Source organism: Schistocerca cancellata, chromosome 1, assembly GCF_023864275.1.
Source record: "Schistocerca cancellata isolate TAMUIC-IGC-003103 chromosome 1, iqSchCanc2.1, whole genome shotgun sequence".
NCBI classification, from domain to species: domain Eukaryota; kingdom Metazoa; phylum Arthropoda; class Insecta; order Orthoptera; family Acrididae; genus Schistocerca; species Schistocerca cancellata.
Genome location: NC_064626.1, coordinates 696543438 through 696561773, shown reverse-complemented (window position 1 = coordinate 696561773; position 18336 = coordinate 696543438). Strand labels below are relative to the sequence as shown.

Genomic DNA, 18336 nt, shown 5'->3' with positions numbered 1-18336 from the left:
GCGTCTTGCGTACTTTCTGTTAGAATGACAGCCATATTCGCAGATGTCCTGTGGTAAAAAGAGAAAATTGTAATTATCCACAGTAAAATTTTATAATTTGTGGCCATGCATGGCTCAGGCTGGAATTTAAAAATGTACGAACATTATAAATATGGAATACTCACTCTCATTCTACACAAAAAGATTGGAGAAATGATAACCGTTGGTGATTAATGTAATGTTTCCTGGATTTTGATGAATCTCCACTTTTGCGATCGTGCATTTTCACATTTTTGTAGTAGCAATCCTTAATGCTCTTCCACTTTTTTGCTCATCCTTCCCCAAAAAAAATAATAAATAAAAAACACTTAATATAAATATTCTACTTTTAACCCATTATCAATGTTTCATTGTAGGTATCTCGCAACTGGCAATTCCATCAGATCTCTACACGTCCAGTTTCTACTTGGACGTTCAAAAATTTCAAAGATTATTCGGGAGACATGCTCAGCAATCTGGGAAACAATGAAAGGCCAATAAATGAAACAATTAACTGCTGAAGATTGGTTGAATATTAACTTACAGTTGGAAAAAAAAGCCAATTTTCCACATTGCGTGAGATGTACTGATGGTAAGCATATTAGCGTGATCAATCCGTGGGGATGGAGTAATGAATACTTTAACTACAAGAAATATTTTTGAATAGTTTTAATGGCAGTAGCTGACGCAAATAACTGCTTCAGATATATAGAAGTTGGGACCCTTGGACACGAGGGAGATTCAAACATCGTGAAAAGTACTAATTTTGGCAAGAAACTTTATTCGAACAATTTACCATTACCACCACCAGCCCCCTTACCAAACGATACATCTGGTCGATTACTGCCATATGTGTTTCTGGCAGATGAAGCCTTTGCTCTGTGTGAAAACCTTCTGAGACCATACCCCGGTAAGGACATGACTAACATTAAAAGAATTTTTAACTACCGTTTATCGAGTGCCAGGCAGTACGTGGAATGCGCATTAGGTATTTTAGCCAATAATTGGCGTACACTCCACCGTCCGATTGACGTCAGTATCGATTTGGTTGGCATCATTGTTAAAGCCACTTGTGTACTGCACAACTTTGTGAGGGAAAACGAGAGGTACGACTATGAAGACACGTTATCATGTCCTTTGGACAGCATTCCGGCCCAGGGGACAAGAGGGGCCGTGAAAGGTACACACACGAGAGATCAGTTTGCTGACTATTTGTTCTACCGCAGGTTCGGTACCCTGGCAAAACCGATACGCAAACATTGCTGAGTGAAAAAGTGCTGGCATAACAAGACACCTCTAATATTATACAATAAAGTGCATATATGGTGACTTTTTGTACTTAATTTAACAAATGTAATTCATATTTTATTGCATTTTTGGTCTTCTATACTACCCAAATTAAATGTTTTTACTACACTTACCTAAGGCTTCTTTTGTTACTTTGTCAATGTTGTTCCAACCTTTGCCAACAACATTAGATGTCACAGCTAGCCAACCGTCTCTTCTTTTTTGTCTGTTTTTATAATCCGCATTTTGAATGTCATTTCCATCGCACACATCGAAAAAACTGTAATGGAACACTTGACCACACACACTACTTTGTGTTGACACACTGCAAAGTTACTACTGAGTTCACGTGGGAACGCAATGTGAGAAGCGTCTTTTGACGCAGGGAATGGGCCCCGGCTTATCCGACTAGCGTCTGACCTTGAGGATGCGCCTCCCCGTCGGACGTTGGCAGAAAAAGACGCCGTGTGTGACCACTACCGGCCTTCTCCAGCCTGCCCATAACTGTGGCGTCTTTTGACGCTGAGCGTCCAGCTTCAAAAAACGCAAGTGTGGCCGTAGCCTTAGACAAGCAGTAGATCTTTCAGCGTGCGCCAGCGGACATTGTCTTGCTGAAATGTAAGCCCAGGATGGCTTGCCACAAAAAGTAACAAAAGGGGGAGTAGAATACCGTCGACATACCACTGTGCTGTAAGGATGCGGCGGATGACAACCAAAGGGGTCAATTCTGGTTGTCGACCTTATGGCGGGCGGCAGTCAGACTGGTTTTCCACCTCTGTCCGGGGTCTATCCAGACACGCCTTCGGCCTGGAGTCTCTCAGAATTGGGTAGAAATGTCTTCAGTGATGAGTCCCACTTCGAACTGAACCCCAATGACCAGCGAAGAAGTGTCTGGAGACGCCCCAGATAGTGGTGGGATACCAAGATGACTGTTGCCCCTTGTGGTGGGATACCAACCTGACTGTCGCCACCTATCGGCCCGACAGCCCAGAGTGGTGGTCTGGGATGCTTTTTTTTTTTTTTTTTTTTTTTTTTCATAGCAAGACCTCTTTGCTTGTCATCCGCGACGCTGTAGCACAGGGCTAAATTTCTCTCCCTCTTTTTTTAAATTGCTAGTTTGCATTTCATATCCTCTACTTCGTCTATTGTCAGATTTTTGCCCACCAAATCGCAAAACGTGTCTACACCCTTCAGCGTCTCATTTCCTAATATAATTTTTTCAGCATCGCCTAATTTAATTTGACCACATTCCATTACTCTTTTCCGTTCAACTGAACTTCCAAGCCTTTAGCTGTCTCTGACAGAATTACTGTGTCATCAGCAAAACTCAAAGTTATATTTCTTCTTACTGGACTTCAACCATCTCCGCAAATATGTCCTTGGTTTCTTTTACTGCTTGCTCAATGTACAGTTCGCTTAACATAGGGATAGGCTAAAACCTTATCTAGCTCCTTTCTCAACGAATGCCCCTCTTTCATGCCGCCTGGTTTCTATGCGCGCCTTTCGCTCCCTGTACTTTACCCCCACTATCTTCAGAATTTCGAAGAGACTATTCCAGTTAACATCGTTAAAAACTTTCTCTAAGTCTACAAGTGCTATAAAAGTAGGTTTGCCTTTCCTTAACCTATCATTTAAGATAAGTCATAGAGTCAATATCTACCTCACATATCGTTACATTTCTCTGGAATCCAAATTGATTCTCCCCGAGGTCAGCTTTATTCATTTTTTTCTTTTTTCTGTAAATCATGTGTCTCACTATTTTGCAACTATGACTTATTAAACTGCCAGCACATACTTTCCCAGGAATTGAGATTACAACATTCTTCTTGAAGTCTGAGAGTTTTTCGCTAGTCTCAGACATCTTGCACACTAGGTGGAATAGTTTTATCCTAATTGGCTCTCGCAAAGGTCTCAATAATAATTCTGAGGGAGTGTCGTGTTCTACTGCCTCGCTTCAACTTAGGTCTTCCACTGTTCTGTAAATTCTTACCTCATCATATTTTTCATGTCATCTTCATCTGTGTCCTCTTCTCTTAGTGTAATATTGTCTTCAAGTTTTTTTCCTTCAGTAGACCCTCTCCATATTCCTTACGTCTTTCAACTTTTCCTTCTTTGCTTACTTATCAAGGATTGCTACTCAGCCTAGTATTTGGCTGTGTGATCTTCTGGAGCTTTCACTATTTTATCGCTCAAAGACACCCGATCGTCTCCGTCCTCTGTTTCAGCTCTCTTTACAACTCTCCACTACCGGTGGTCTTTCAATTTGTCCTTTTCCGATCTCCTTAATTTCATATTGTTTGCAACTTCGTCAGTTTTAATTTGCAGCTCATAACAAATAAATTATTATGTTAGTCCACATCCGCCACTGGAAATGTTTTGCAGTTTGAAATCTGATTTCGGTTACTCTGTCTTACTATTATGTAACATATCTTAAACCGACCGGGTCTCCAGGTCTCTTCTACCTATACAACCACGCTTTCTGATTCTTAAACCAAGCATCAGTAATGATTAAATTGCTCTCTGTGCAAAATTGTACGAGGCGGCATCATCTCTCGTTCCTTTTTCCTCAGTCCATGTTCTCCTACTATTTTCCAGTCACCAGTAACGATTAAATTTTCTTCCTCTCTAACGATTTGAATAGTTTCTTTTATCTCATCATTCTCTCAATTCTCATCATCTGCGGAGCTAATCGGGTACTGTAGTGGGTGTTGGCTTTGTATCTAACTTGGTTACGATAATGCGTTCCCTATCACTACTCCTAGGGAAAATGTCGAAGTAAACCCAGCCTGAAAAATACTTCCCACTCAGAGCAAAATTTCCTACTGTCATTGAAAGAATATTGCTGCTATATGGGCAATATGGAGAAACACAAGTGCGTGTCATACTACGGTATAGAGGAAGGAAGATAAGAGTTTAACGTCCCGTTGTCAGTGAGGTCATTAGAGACGGAACACAAGCTCGGCTTACGAAAGGAGGTGATAAAAAAATCGGCCGCCCGTCTTTCCAAAGGAACCATCCCGGCTTTAGTCTGGAGCGACGTAGAGAAATCAGGGATAATTGACATCTGTATGGCCGGAAGTGTATTTGAACCGTCGTCGTCCTAAATGCGAGTCCAGTGTGGTGCCACTGAGCCACCTCGCTCGGTAAGATGTAGAACAGTACTTTGGCATGCCTGCACCTGCAGCTGCTTGTATTCTGGAAAGCCGTTCTGAAATAAGAATTCTCTGTTCCCTATGGCTCCCACACGTCTTGTTAGAGACAACGCTTGTTTCAGGGTGCAAGGAAAGGTAAACATACTGAAAAATTACCCAACTAGCTATGTGAATAACACTGTAAGTTGAAGCAAAAGCTAGCTTACTAAAATGTTCCAATAAAGGCATTACAAAAGTGAGCCTTATCAATAAATGAAATTCTTTGCCTTTATTATGTCTAACTTATTTTTGAATGGTCGAAGTCTATCTCGCACCCCTCATCACCGATATCTACACACAAGTTATTGTGAGCACTGAATAAACTTTTGTACTGTTCCTACCTGAAGCATCTGTGGCTGACTACACAGTGAAAAGTAGTCCAGCGAGCGATAACCTTGTTCGTAGCCGCGCCTTCAGCAGTTTTGACCGGTCTTATCTGACACTCTGAAATCATCAACGGTTCTAACTCGTTTTCTGGCCGCTGAGCTGTTAGAAATTCACCGTTTGATGCGTTGGTCCAGAGTCAGTCTGCAAACCAATGCTGTCAAGAACTAGGAAGATAGTCACGTGCAATGTCATGTAGATACTGGTATCTGCTGAAGTACAGATGACATCCCAATACCACCAGCTGGACAATTCTCTTGAGGGTCCGTTCGGATTACTACAGGCCGCTTATCTTACTGAGACTCAGTTAACTTGGGGATCTGTGTTGGTGATCATATTATTTACTAACTCGTTCAAAATGTTGGTAGCCGAGCGGTTCTATACGCTTCAGTCTGGAACCGCGCGACCGCTACGGTCGCAGGTTCGAATCCTGCCTCGGGCATGGATGTGTGTGATGTCCTTAGGTTAGTTAGGTTTAAGTAGTTCTAAGTTGTAGGGAACTGATGACCTGAGATGTTAAGTCCCATAGTGCTCAGAGCCATTTGAATTTGAACCAAAATGTTGACAGAACAATAGGCTATTTTTTTTAGCCATTCCAGTAAGGCTGTTAAGGGCTCATTGTTTTGATGCTCAGTACGTGGTTCGTATTTTGTAAACTGCATAGCGCCATTAACCATTTTTTTTACTAATCTGTTTTATTGCCCCTTTGTACGTCACATCTTTAGAGGGTTTAGTGTATCATTTGCCTTTAATGTATTTATCATGTATATTTAATGTTGTGTGTATTATATTAAAGACAAATGAGACGTTAAATAATATACGTAAAAATACATCGAGTTTATCGAAATGTTGCACTGTTAAGACCCAGAGAAACTATATGGTTGCTAACATATTTCGGAATAGAAAAATTATATTGTTTGTTGGTGGTTGTGAAGACTGTAGACAATATGGCGCTCGACCACAGTGGCCGGCGTGCACTGCTGATAATACGTTGCAAGTCTCAGTAGTGGTCAGAAAAGTGTTGTGTGTAGTTGTGAGCGCATTATGTCGGAACTCAGTGCATTCGAATGTGGGAAAACTGTTAGTGCTCGTGTGGTGGGTGTTTCTGTAACCAAGGTAGCTGAAGTTTTTGGTGTTTCAAGAGTAACCGCATCGAAGATATACGCTACTGGCCATTAAAATTGCTACACCAAGAAGAAATGCAGATGATAAACGGGTATTCATTGGACAAATATATTATACTAGAACTGACATGTGATTACATTTTCACGCAATTTGGGTGCATAGATCCTGAGAAATCAGTACCCAGAACAACCACCTCTGGCCGTAATAACGGCCTTGATACGCTTGGGCATTGAGTCAAACAGAGCTTGGATGGCGTGTACAGGTACAGCTGCCCATACAGCTTCAACACGATACCACAGTTCATCAAGAGTAGTGCCTGGCGTATTGTGATGAGTCAGTTGCTCGGCCAGCATTGACCAGACGTTTTCAATTGGTGAGAGATCTGGAGTATGTGCTGGCCAGGGCAGCAGTCGAACACTCTGTATCCAGAAAGGCCCGTACAGGACCTGCAGCATGCGGTCGTACATTATCCTGCTGAAATGTAGGGTTTCACAGGGATCGAATGAAGGGTGGAGCCACCGGTCGTAACACATCTGAAATGTAACGTCCACTGTTCAAAGTGCCGTCAATGCGAACAAGAGGTGACCGAGACGTGTAACCAATGGCACCCCATACCATCACGCCGGGAGATACGCCATTATGGCGATGACGAATACACGCTTCTAATGTGTGTTCACCGCGATGACGCCAAACACGGACGCGACCATAATGATGCTGTAAACGGAACCTGGATTCATACGAAAAAATAACGTTTTGCCATTCGTGCATCCAGGTTCGTCGTTGAGTACACCATCGCAGACGCTCCTGTCTGTGATGCAGCGTCAAGGGTAACCGCAGCCATGGTCTTCGAACTGAAGGTCCATGCCGCTGCAAACGTCGTCGAACTGTTCGTGCAGATGGTTGTTGTCTTGCAAACGTCCCCATCTGTTGACTCAGCGATCTGCACGATCCGGTACAGCCATGCGGATAAGATGCCTGTTATCTCGACTGCTAGTGATACGAGGCCGTTGGGATCCAGCACGGCGCTCCGTATTACCCTCCTGGACCCATCGATTCCTTATTCTGCTAACAGTCATTGGATCTCTACCATCGCGAGCAGCAACGTCGCGATACGATAAACCGCAATCGCAATAGGCTACAATCCGACCTTTATCAAAGCCAGAAACGCGATGGTACGTATTTCTCCTCCTTAGACGAGGCATCACAACAACGTTTCACCAGGCAACTCCGGTCAACTGCTGTTTGTTATGAAAAATTGGTTGGAAACTTTCCTCATGTCAGCACGTTGTAGGTGTCGCCACCGGCGCCAACGTAGTGTGAATGCTCTAAAAAGGTAATCATTTGCAAATCACAGCATCTTCTTCCTGTCGGTTAAATTTCGCGTCTGTAACACGTCATCTTCGTGGAGTAGCAATTTTAATGGCCAGTAGTGTATACCGCTAACAGGGAAAGCGGGAAAACATCATCCGTGAAGTCCCAACACGTACGAAAATGTGTGGTGCATGATCGTGACAGACGATCATTGAAGAGGACTGTGAAGAAAAATAAGATGACGACAGCTGTAAAAGTCACTGCAGAGCGAATGTCACACTTGCGAACCCTGCCAATGCCTGTAGCAGCAAACAGTGGCGCCGAAGCTATGGAACGTGGTCTGTGGAGAAATGGACGAAAGCCATTTGGTCGAGTGAGTCTTGTTTCACACTCTTTCCAACTTTTGGCAGACTGCACGTCCCAGGAGTGAAACATGGCTGGGATTCGATGACGATTTGGGCGGTCATACCACGGTATACCACTGGAGCTATGGTTACCCTGCAAGATCGTATCACTGCGTGGGATTAAATGACCATTTCCGCTAATCAGATCCATCCCATGGCGAAGTGTTTGTTCCCTATGTTTGCTGCATTCAAAGACGACAGGACTCCTGCTCACACAGCTCACCTCATCAAGCACATGTTTTGTAAACACGAGGATGAAATGCTGCATCTCGCCTGGCCACCAAAGTCACCTGATCTCATTATTATTGAGTCTTTTCTGGTCTACTTTGGAGAGAAGAGTGCTGATTGCTATCCATTTCCATCATTGTCACCTGAGCATGCCTCTATGTTGTAGGAAGAATGATCTGATATTCCCGTTGAATCCATACAGGACCTGTATTTATGCATACCGAGAGGCTGGAAACTGTCTCGTATGTCATTTTCCCCTACACCGTATTAGGCGTGGTAAAATGTATGGTTTGTGGATATCTCACATTTCCCCACTGCCCCCCCCCCACCCCCTTCCCTGCAAATCCAAATGTGTGTTTACGAGCCATAATTGACTTCAGTATGGTGTATTGTCCTACTTTGCACAACTGTATTTGAAGTGTAAACTTTTCAGTTAAGTCCCCATGTAACTGGGCTCTAATTTTAGCCATTATCTATGGTTGGGGAATGTGGTGTATACAAGATGGGGCACCGAAACATTTCGCTGGTGATGTAAGACGATATCTAACGCGGCAGTAAGGACCAAGATGGATAGGTCGAGCAGGGCCTTTACCTTGGACTCCAACACCTGAACTCACTTGTCAGTACTCTGGCTTTTTAGGTCTACAGCCATCGAACAAGTAAAATGCGCAGCACTCCCCTTGGTACGGTTGAAGAACTTCAGCATCTAAGTGTGCAGTCTTGTCTGGATTTCCAATGTGATCTCGGTTTGGCTCTGAGCACTATGGGACTTAACTTCTAAGGTCATCAGTCCCCTAGAACTTAGAACTACTTAAACGTAACTAACCTAAGGACATCACACACATCCATGCCCGAGGCAGGATTCGAACCTGCGACCGCAGCGGTCGCGCGGTTCCAGACTGTAGTGCCTAGAACCGCTCGGCCACCCCGGCCAGCGATCTGTGTTTGTTTGAAAGAATTTTTAACTGGAGAGACAAGGCTGTATTGTATGTAAATGCGTGGATGCCACATGGGAAACCTTTTTTTTTTTGACAGCTTAGAGGGTATGGTAACGTGCTGAAGTTAACGTGGACTATAGATGAAATTTGAGCTCCGTCAGATGGAGACTATGTAGTTTGTATTTCAAATAGATTTTTACTAAAGTGGGGGAATATTTCATACTCGAATCAAGTATGTGGCGACCTGAAACCACACATTTCCGATTGTGTCGCAAAGAGCTTGCATGTGGATCCTTCTATACTGGAAAGCTGTTGCTACCGTTTTCGTATTGTTTCACTCTCGTCAGTTTTCACTTTTAATATCGTGATAAATCCTGAGTAGTGTTAAAACTCATTACTTGTTTAAAAGCGGAGAAACTTAGGCGACCGGGCGAGGTGGCTCACTGTTAGAAGCACTGCACTCGTATTCGGCAGGAGCGGCCTTCAAAACACCGCACATCATCTCCGATTTAAGACATCTGTAACTTCCCCAATTTTTCCTAGAATGTCGGCTGTCTGTGTAAACAAGGCCAATGCCGACCCGCGATCCCATCCTTATTCAGCTGACCTATGAACCAGTCTTGTAATGGGCCGAACGGAAACCACTACTGTTCGTTCCTCCTTTCCTTCATTCAACCCCAGTGCAGGCGCGTACCGTCCTAAGAGGCAGGCTTTCTACGTGTGCCTATCGGCAGGCAGCAGGAGGCAGCGGGCAGCGGCTCTTCCCTTTTATCGTCGCCGGAGTAGTGCAGTACGTGAGTGCGTGCGGTCCGCGCTTTCACTCTGCGCGTGTCACGCTGGTTGCGTGGCGTTTGTGTAATCGAGGCCGCCCATCTGTCCCGCCGGGATCCTGGCTATCGCGCTGTCCGGCTCCGCGCCGCGGCTGCGGGAGTCTCCGGACGCTGTGCCTCGCCCACAGAATTCGCGCAACAGACCACTGTGGAGGGGGACGCTGGCATATGCGTGAGAGTGGCGAACAAGCCGGACCACGTTTCAAAACCACCTGCTACAGCAACGAGCGCGCGCGCACGTTTGTGTGTGTGTTGTCTGCCACTGTGTTTACACGCGTCCCCAAATCAGGTTTTCTGTAGGCCGATTTCCCAATTATGACACTAGCTGGTCGTGTAAACCCTTTTTCTATCGATTCTGGAAATGCGCGACTGGCTGCCTAATTTCAGTTTGCATAAATGAGGTAATACAGATCATGAGATGTCTTCTAGTATCGTTTCGTACCTCCTGTCGCCCAGCATAGTGTATGCTGAAGATTAGATGGGTAGATCATATAACTAATGAGGAGGTATTGAATAGGATTGGGGAGAAGAGAAGTTTGTGGCACAACTTGACTAGAAGAAAGGATCGGTTGGTAGGACATGTTCTGAGGCATCAAGGGATCACCAATTTAGTATTGGAGGGCAGCATGGAGGGTAAAAATCGTAGAGGGAGACCAAGAGATGAATACACTAAACAGATTGAGAAAGATGTAGGTTGCAGTAGGTACAGGGAGATGAAGAAGCTTGCACAGGATAGAGTAGCATGGAGAGCTGCATCAAACCAGTCTCAGGACTGAGGACCGCCGGCTGGTGTGGCCGTGCGGTTCTAGGCGCTTCAGTCTGGAACCGCGCGACCGCTACGGTCGCAGGTTCGAATCCTGCCTCGGGCATGGATGTGTGTGATGCCCTTAGGTTAGTTAGGTTTAAGTAGTTCTAAGTTCTAGGGGACTGATGACCTCAGATGTTAAGTCCCATAGTGCTCAGAGCCATTTGAAGGACTGAGGACCACAACAACAACAGTGCAGAAACTCGTCATGGCATGGACTCAACGAGTCATTGGTTTTCCCCTGCAGAAATATTGAGCCATGTTGCCGCTGTAGCCGTCCATCATTGCGAAAGTGTTGCCAGTGCAGATTGTTGGGCACGAACAGATCTCTCGATTATATCCCATAAATGTTCGATGGGATTCATTTTGGGCGATCTGGATGGTGAAATCATTCGCTCGAGCTGTCCAGAGTGCTCTCCAAACAAATCTCAAACAGCTGTCAGCTGTGTTTGGAAACATGAAGTCCATGAATGGCTACAAATGGTCTCAAAGTAGCTGAAGATAACCATTTCCTCCATGATCAGTTCAGTTGGACCAGAAGATCCAATCCATTCAACAGCCCACACCCTTATGGAGCCACCACCAGCTTGCGCAGTGCCTTATTAACAACTTGCGTCCATGGCTTCGTGGGTTCAGAGCCACACTCGAACCCTACCATCAGCCCTTACCAAGTGAAACTGGGACTCACTTGACCAGATCACGGTTTCTAGGGTTTAATCGATATGGCCACGAGTCCAGGAGAGATGCTGCAGGCGATGTCGTGCTATTAGTAAAGGCACTCGCATCGGTTGTCTGCTGTAATAGACTGTTAAGGCCAAATTTCGCTTCACTGTCTTAACGGATACGTTCGTCGTACGTTCCACACTGATTTTTGTGGTTACGTCACGCAGTGTTAGCACTGACAACTCTACACAAGCACCGCTGCTGTCGGTCGTTATGTGTAGACCGTCGGCCACTGCGTTGTCCGTGGTGAGAGGTAATGCCTGAAATATGATATTCTCGGCACACTCTTGACACTTTGGATCTCTGAATATTGAATTCCCAAACGATTTCCGAAATGGAATGTCCCACGTGTCTAGCTCCAACTAGCATTCGACGTTCATAGTGTGTTAATTCCCGTTGCGCTGCCATAATCACGCCGGAAACCTTTTCACATGAATCATCTGAGTATAAATGACAGCTACGCCAATGCACTGCCCTTTTATACCTTGTGTACTCGATACTACCTCCATCTGTATATGTGCATATCGTTGTTCCATGTCACTTCAGTGTAAGCGGAATTCCCTTCATCTAAAGGCACTACCGCATTTTCATGCTAAGCAGCTTGTCAGATTGCTACTTGTTTTCCAAATGTTCAATGTGGAACAAACAATTTTGTGGGGAGTGAAGGAAAGAAGTACATCTACATCTGCATCTGCATCTACATGACCTCACTATGATTCACGCTTAAGTGCCTGACAGAGGGTTCTTAGAAACACTTTCACACTGTTTCTCTACCGTTCCACTCTCGAGCAGCGCGCATGAAAAACGAACACTTATATCTTCCGTGCAAGTTCTGATAGCTTTGATTACTCTTATTTTATTACGATGATCATTGGTTCCTATTTAGGTGGGCGACAACAAAATATTTTCGCATTCGGAGCAGAAAATTGGAGATTTGAATATCGTGAAAAGATCTCGCATTTGTTTTAACGATTACCACAGCAATTCGCGTGTCATATTCTTGAAAATCTGAGCCCTATTTCGTGACAATACGAAATGAGCTTCATTTCCTTGAATGTTTTCGATGTCCTCCGTCGATCATATTCGATAAGGATCCCATACTGCACAGTAATACTCTAGCAGAGAACAGACAGGCGTAGTATAGGCAGTCTCTTTAGTGGATCTTCCAAGTGTTCTACCAATGAAACGCAGACTTTGGTTCGCCTTCCAAAGAACATTATCTATGCGATCGTTCCAATTTAAGTTGCTTGTAATGCAGAGATATTTCGTTGAACAGACAGCCTTCAGACTTACCTGATTTATTGTGTACGCGAAATTTAACGATTAATTTTACAATTAATGTATATGACCTCACACTTTTCACTATTTAGAGTCAATGTCCTCTTTTCGCACAATACCTCCGTCTTATCTAAATCATTTTGCTATTGGTTTCGATCTTCTTATTACTTAACTACACGATAAATGACAGCATCATCTGCAAACAATTCAAGAGGGCTGCTCTGTCTCCTAAATCGTTTACACTGAGTAGCAACAGGAGGGCGTCTATAACACTTCCTTGTAGAACGCCAGATAGTCACTTGCGTTTTACTCGATGACTTTCTGTTAACTACCTCGAACAGTGACCTTTCTGAAAGGAAATCACGAACCCTGTCGTGTAACTGAGACGACAGTCCAGTCACGCAATTTAATTAGAATTCACTTGTGAGGAAAGATATTAAAAGCCATTTGGAAATCTAAAAATATGGAATCAAGTTGAGGTTACCTGTCGATAACACCCATTACATCATGAGAATGAAGAGCTAGTTGTGCCGCACAGGAACAATATTTTATGACAGAGGTTGAAAATACCGTTCATAGGCAGCACACCGCGCCTGGTACACGCGGCGCTCGTGGACCACAGCACAGCTACGACACCTGAGGATGGGCTTGTAACAGTCTGAAACCGGTCGTGTGAAAATAGAGTAAATATACAACTGAAGCGGTATTTTCAACCTCTGCTACAATGCTTAGTTGCGGATGTTCTCCCAACAGGATTGTTTGATATTTTATGGATTCGTGTTGATTATTTGTCAATAAATCGTTTTCTTCGAGGTAATTCATAATGTTCGAACATGGTGTATTTTCCAGAATACTATAGCAAATCGAGGTCACTGATATGAGTCTGCAATCCAGCGGATTACTCCTGTTTCTTTTCTTGAGTATTGGTGGTGCCTATGCCACTTTCCAGTACTTAGCTACCGATCTTTCGTCGTTCGAGCGGTTGTGTGTGATTGCTAGGTCTGGAGCTATTATATCAGCATACTCTGGGAGGAATCTAATTTGTATACCATCTGGACCGGAACACTCATCTTTATTATGCGATTTGAATTGGTTCGCTACACCGAGGATATCTGTTTCTAAGTTACGCATGTTGACAGTAGAGAATTCTTGTGTACACTAAAAAAAAAAAAAAAAAAAAAAAAAAAAAAAACCGAAGCATCACGAGAAATTTCTGAATGGGACGGAAACTGGTAGATGAGCTGCACATGTACAGGCAAATGAATGGTTACAATTTCAGAAAAATTGGATGAGTTATTGAAGGAGAAACAGCTTCACAAATTGAGCAACTCAATAACGCGCCCACCTCTGGTCCTTATGCAAGCAGTTATTTGGCTTATCAATGACTGACAGAGTTGTTGGATGTCCTCATGACGCATATCATACCAAATTCTGTTCGACTGGAGCTTTAAATCGTCAAAATCCCGAGCCGGTTGGAGGGTCCTGCCCATAATGCTCCAAAGGTTCTCAACTGAGGAGAGATCCGGCAACTTTGCTGGCCAACGTAGTGCATGGCAAGCACGAAAACAAGCAGTAGAAACTCTCGCCGTGCGTGAGCGGGCATTAGCTAGCTGAAATTTAAGCCGAGGATAGCTTGCTACGAAGAGCAACATAACGGGGCCCAGGATGTCGTCGACGTACCGCTGTGCTGCAAGGGTGCCGCTGATGACAACCAAAGGAGCTCGTGCTCTGAAAGAAATGACACCTCACATCATCACTCCTGCTTGTCAGACAGTAAGGCGACGACGATCAGTTTGGTAACCCATCGCTACCTGAGGCGTCTTCAAACCCGTCTTCCATCTGGACTCTTAATGATTGGAGTACAGGGTTATTACAAATGATTGAAGCGATTTCACAGCTCTACAATAACTTGCACACACATACAAAAACTCAAAAAGTTTTTTTAGGCATTCACAAATGTTCGATATGTGCCTCTTTAGAGATTCGGCAGACATCAAGCCGATAATCAAGTTCCTCCCACACTCGGCGCAGCATGTCCCCATCAATGAGTTCGAAAGCATCATTGATGCGAGCTCGCAGTTCTGGCAGGTTTCTTGGTAGAGGAGGTTTAAACACTGGATTTTTCACATAACCCCACAGAAAGAAATCGCATGGGGTTAAGTCGGGAAAGCGTGAAGGCCATGACATGAATTGCTGATCATGATCTCCACCACGACCGATCCATCGGTTTTCCAATCTCCTGTTTAAGAAATGCCGAACATCATGATGGAAGTGCGGTGGAGCATCATCCTGTTGAAAGATGAAGTCGGCGCTGTCGGTCTCCACTTGTGGCACGAGCCAATTTTCCAGCATGTCCAGATACACGTGTCCTGTAAACTTTTTTCGCAGAAGAAAAAGGGGCCGTAAACTTTAAACCGTGAGATTGCACAAAACACGTTAACTTTTGGTGAATTGCGAATTTGCTGCACGAATGCGTGAGGATTCTCTACCGCCCAGATTCGCACATTGTGTCTGTTCACTTCACCATTAAGAAAAAATGTTACTTCATCACTGAAAACAAGTTTCGCACTGAACGCATCCTCTTCCATGAGCTGTTGCAACCGCGCCGAAAATTTAAAGCGTTTGACTTTGTCATCGGGTGTCAGGGCTTGTAGCAATTGTAAACGGTAAGGCTTCTGCTTTAGCCGTTTCCGTAAGATTTTCCAAACCGTCGGCTGTGGTACGCTTAGCTCCCTGCTTGCTTTATTCGTCGACTTCCGCGGGCTACGCGTGAAACTTGCCCGCACGCGTTCAACCGTTTCTTCGCTCACTGCAGGCCGACCCGTTGATTTCCCCTTACAGAGGCATCCAGAAGCTTTAAACTGCGCATACCATCGCCGAATGGAGTTAGCAGTTGGTAGATCTTTGTTGAACTTCGACCTGAAGTGTCGTTGCACTGTTATGACTGACTGATGTGAGTGCATTTCAAGCACGACATACGCTTTCTCGGCTCCTGTCGCCATTTTGTCTCACTGCGCTCTCGAGCGCTCTGGCGGCAGAAACCTGAAGTGCGGCTTCAGCCGAACAAAACTTTATGAGTTTTTCTACGTATCTGTAGTGTGTCGTGACCATATGTCAATGAATGGAGCTACAGTGAATTTATGAAATCGCTTCAATCATTTGTAATAGCCCTGTAGAATTGTTTTCCATGATTGGGCCAACTTCGAACTGAGCCCCGGTGAACAGCGAGCACTTGTCTGGAGATGCCCCAGACAGGGACTGGATACCAACCTGACTGTGATGGTGATAGTCTAGCGTGCCGTTCTCTTCATAGGAAGACCTCTTTGGTTGTCATTCGCGGCACCCTTACAGCGCGGCGGTAAGTCGAAGATATTCTGCGCCCCATTTTGTTGCTCTTCATGGTAAGCGATCCTGGGCTTACATTTCAGCAAGATAATGGCCGCCCGTGCACAGTGAAGGTTCCTGCTGCCTGTCTTCGTGCTTGCAAAACCCTGCCTTTGTCAGCAAGATCGCCGGATCCCTCCCCAATTGAGAACGTTTGGAGCATTATGGGCAGGGCCCTCCAAAAATCTCGGGATTTTGACGATCTAACGCGCCAAATGGGCAAATTTTGCACAATATCCATCAGGAGGACATCCAACAACTCCGTCAATCAGTGCTCTAAGCGGAATAACTGCTTAGATAAGGGCGAGAGGTGGACGAACACGTTAATTAATTACTCAATTTATGAAGCTTTTTCTCTTGAGTAAATCATCCTTCGTGGTGCGTCTTTTTTTGCGTAGGGTGTATTTACTTCGTGTTCTTGGACGAAGGAATTTAGGAATTTCGGAAAACCGTATTTATTAGTAGAAGTAGTACTGGACTGGCCAGGAAGTTATTCACTTTCTTTATTTAATTGAAGAGAGGCACATGTCATCTCTATTACATGGCAAAAGATACAGAAATGATGGCACATACTGCTGGCAAATTACAACTGCAACAGCTTGAATATGGCATGGAACAAATGGCGTTATGTATACCACATGTTTTGACATGCAAATGATCGATATTTCAGCGCAACCGAACTAAGATGATAACAACAAAGCCAACAACATTCTCTATATCAAGAAGATTACGCAGTGGGTTTCTCATTCACAAATCGCATTTGGATGTTGGTTATTTCTGAGAAGATTGTATCGCATCCAATGTGAGGTCAGCCATTACCGACAGGTTCAGCTGGAGACGGCTGTTAACGTTTATGCTACCTTTGTTGTTGCTTTCATTAAATGTTGGAAAAAGCGCACAGCTAAAAGAAACAACAACATTCACTACTGGCCATTAAAATTGCTACTCCAAGAAGAAATGCAGATGATAAACGGGTATTCATTGGACAAATAGATTATACTAGAACTGACATGTGATTACATTTTCACGCAATTTGGGTGCAAGATCCTGAGAAATCAGTACCCAGTACAACCACCTCCGGCCGTAATAACGGCCTTGATACGCCTGGGCATTGAGTAAAACAGAGCTTGGATGGCGTGTACAGGTACAGCTGCCCATGCAGCTTCAACACGATACCACAGTTCATCAAGAGTAGTGACTGGCGTATTGTGACGAGACAGTTGCTCGCCCACCATTGACCAGACGTTTTCAATTGGTGAGAGATCTGGAGAATGTGCTGGCCAGGGCAGCACTTTCTGTATCCAGAAAGACCCGTACAGGACCTGCAACATGCGGTCGTGCATTATCCTGCTGAAATGTAGGGTTTCGCAGGGATCGAATGAAGGGTGGAGCCACCGGTCGTAACACATCTGAAATGTAACGTCCACTGTTCAAAGTGCCGTCAATGTGAACAAGAGGTGACCGAGACGTGTAACCAATGGTACCCCATACCATCACGCCGGGTGATACGCCAGTACGGCGATGACGAATACACGCTTCTAATGTGCGTTCACCGCGATGTCGCCAAACACAGATGCGACCATCATGATGCTGTAAACAGAACCTGGATTCATCCGAAAAAGTGACGTTTTGCCATTCGTGCACCCAGGTTCGTCGTTGAGTACACCATCGAAGGCGCTCCTGTCTGTGATCCAGCGTGAAGGGTAACCGCAGCCATGGTCTCCGAGCTGATAGTCCATGCTGCTGCAAACGTCGTCGAACTGTTCGTGTAGATGGTTGTTATCTTGCAAACGTCCCCATCTGTTGACCCAGGGATCGAGACGTGGCTGCACGATCCGTTACATCCACGCGGATAAAATGCCTTTCATCTCGACTGCTAGTGATACGAGGCCGTTGGGATCCAGCACGGCGATCCGTATTACCCTCCTGAACCCACAGAGTCCATATTCTGCTAACAGTCATTGGCTCTCGACCAAGGAGAGCAGCAATGTCGCGATACGATAAACCGCAGTCGCGATAGGCTATAATCCGACCTTTATCAAAGTCGGAAACGTGATGGTACGCATTGCTCCTCCTTACACGAGGCATCACAACAACGTTTCACCAGGCAACGCCGGTCAACTGCTGTTTGTGTTATGAAAAATTGGTTGGAAACTTTCCTCATGTCAGCACGTTGTAGGTGTCGCCACCGGCGCCAACCTTGTGTGAATGATCTGAAAAGCTAATCATTTGCAAATCACAGCATCTTCTTCCTGTCGGTTAAATTTCGAGTCTGTAGCACGTCATCTTCGTGGAGTAGCTATTTTAATGGCCAGTAGTGTATGTAATACAAACGTGAACAGCCGTCTGCAGATTATCCTGTCTGTTCGAAACCGGTGATATGGGTAGCAGGTGTTACGTATCTGCCGTATTAAGGCCGGTGAATGCTCC

At 44.8% G+C, this 18336-nt stretch overlaps 1 long non-coding RNA gene across 1 annotated transcript; it reads right to left on the bottom strand.

Annotated features, from left to right (window-relative positions):
* LOC126162134 (uncharacterized) lies at positions 1-1686 on the bottom strand. The gene is made up of 3 exons (XR_007535025.1): positions 1440-1686; positions 165-315; positions 1-48 (listed from the first exon to the last, which is right to left on the bottom strand). It is a non-coding gene; the product is annotated as an uncharacterized LOC126162134 (long non-coding RNA).
* Between the last annotated feature and the right edge of the window lie 16650 nt (positions 1687-18336).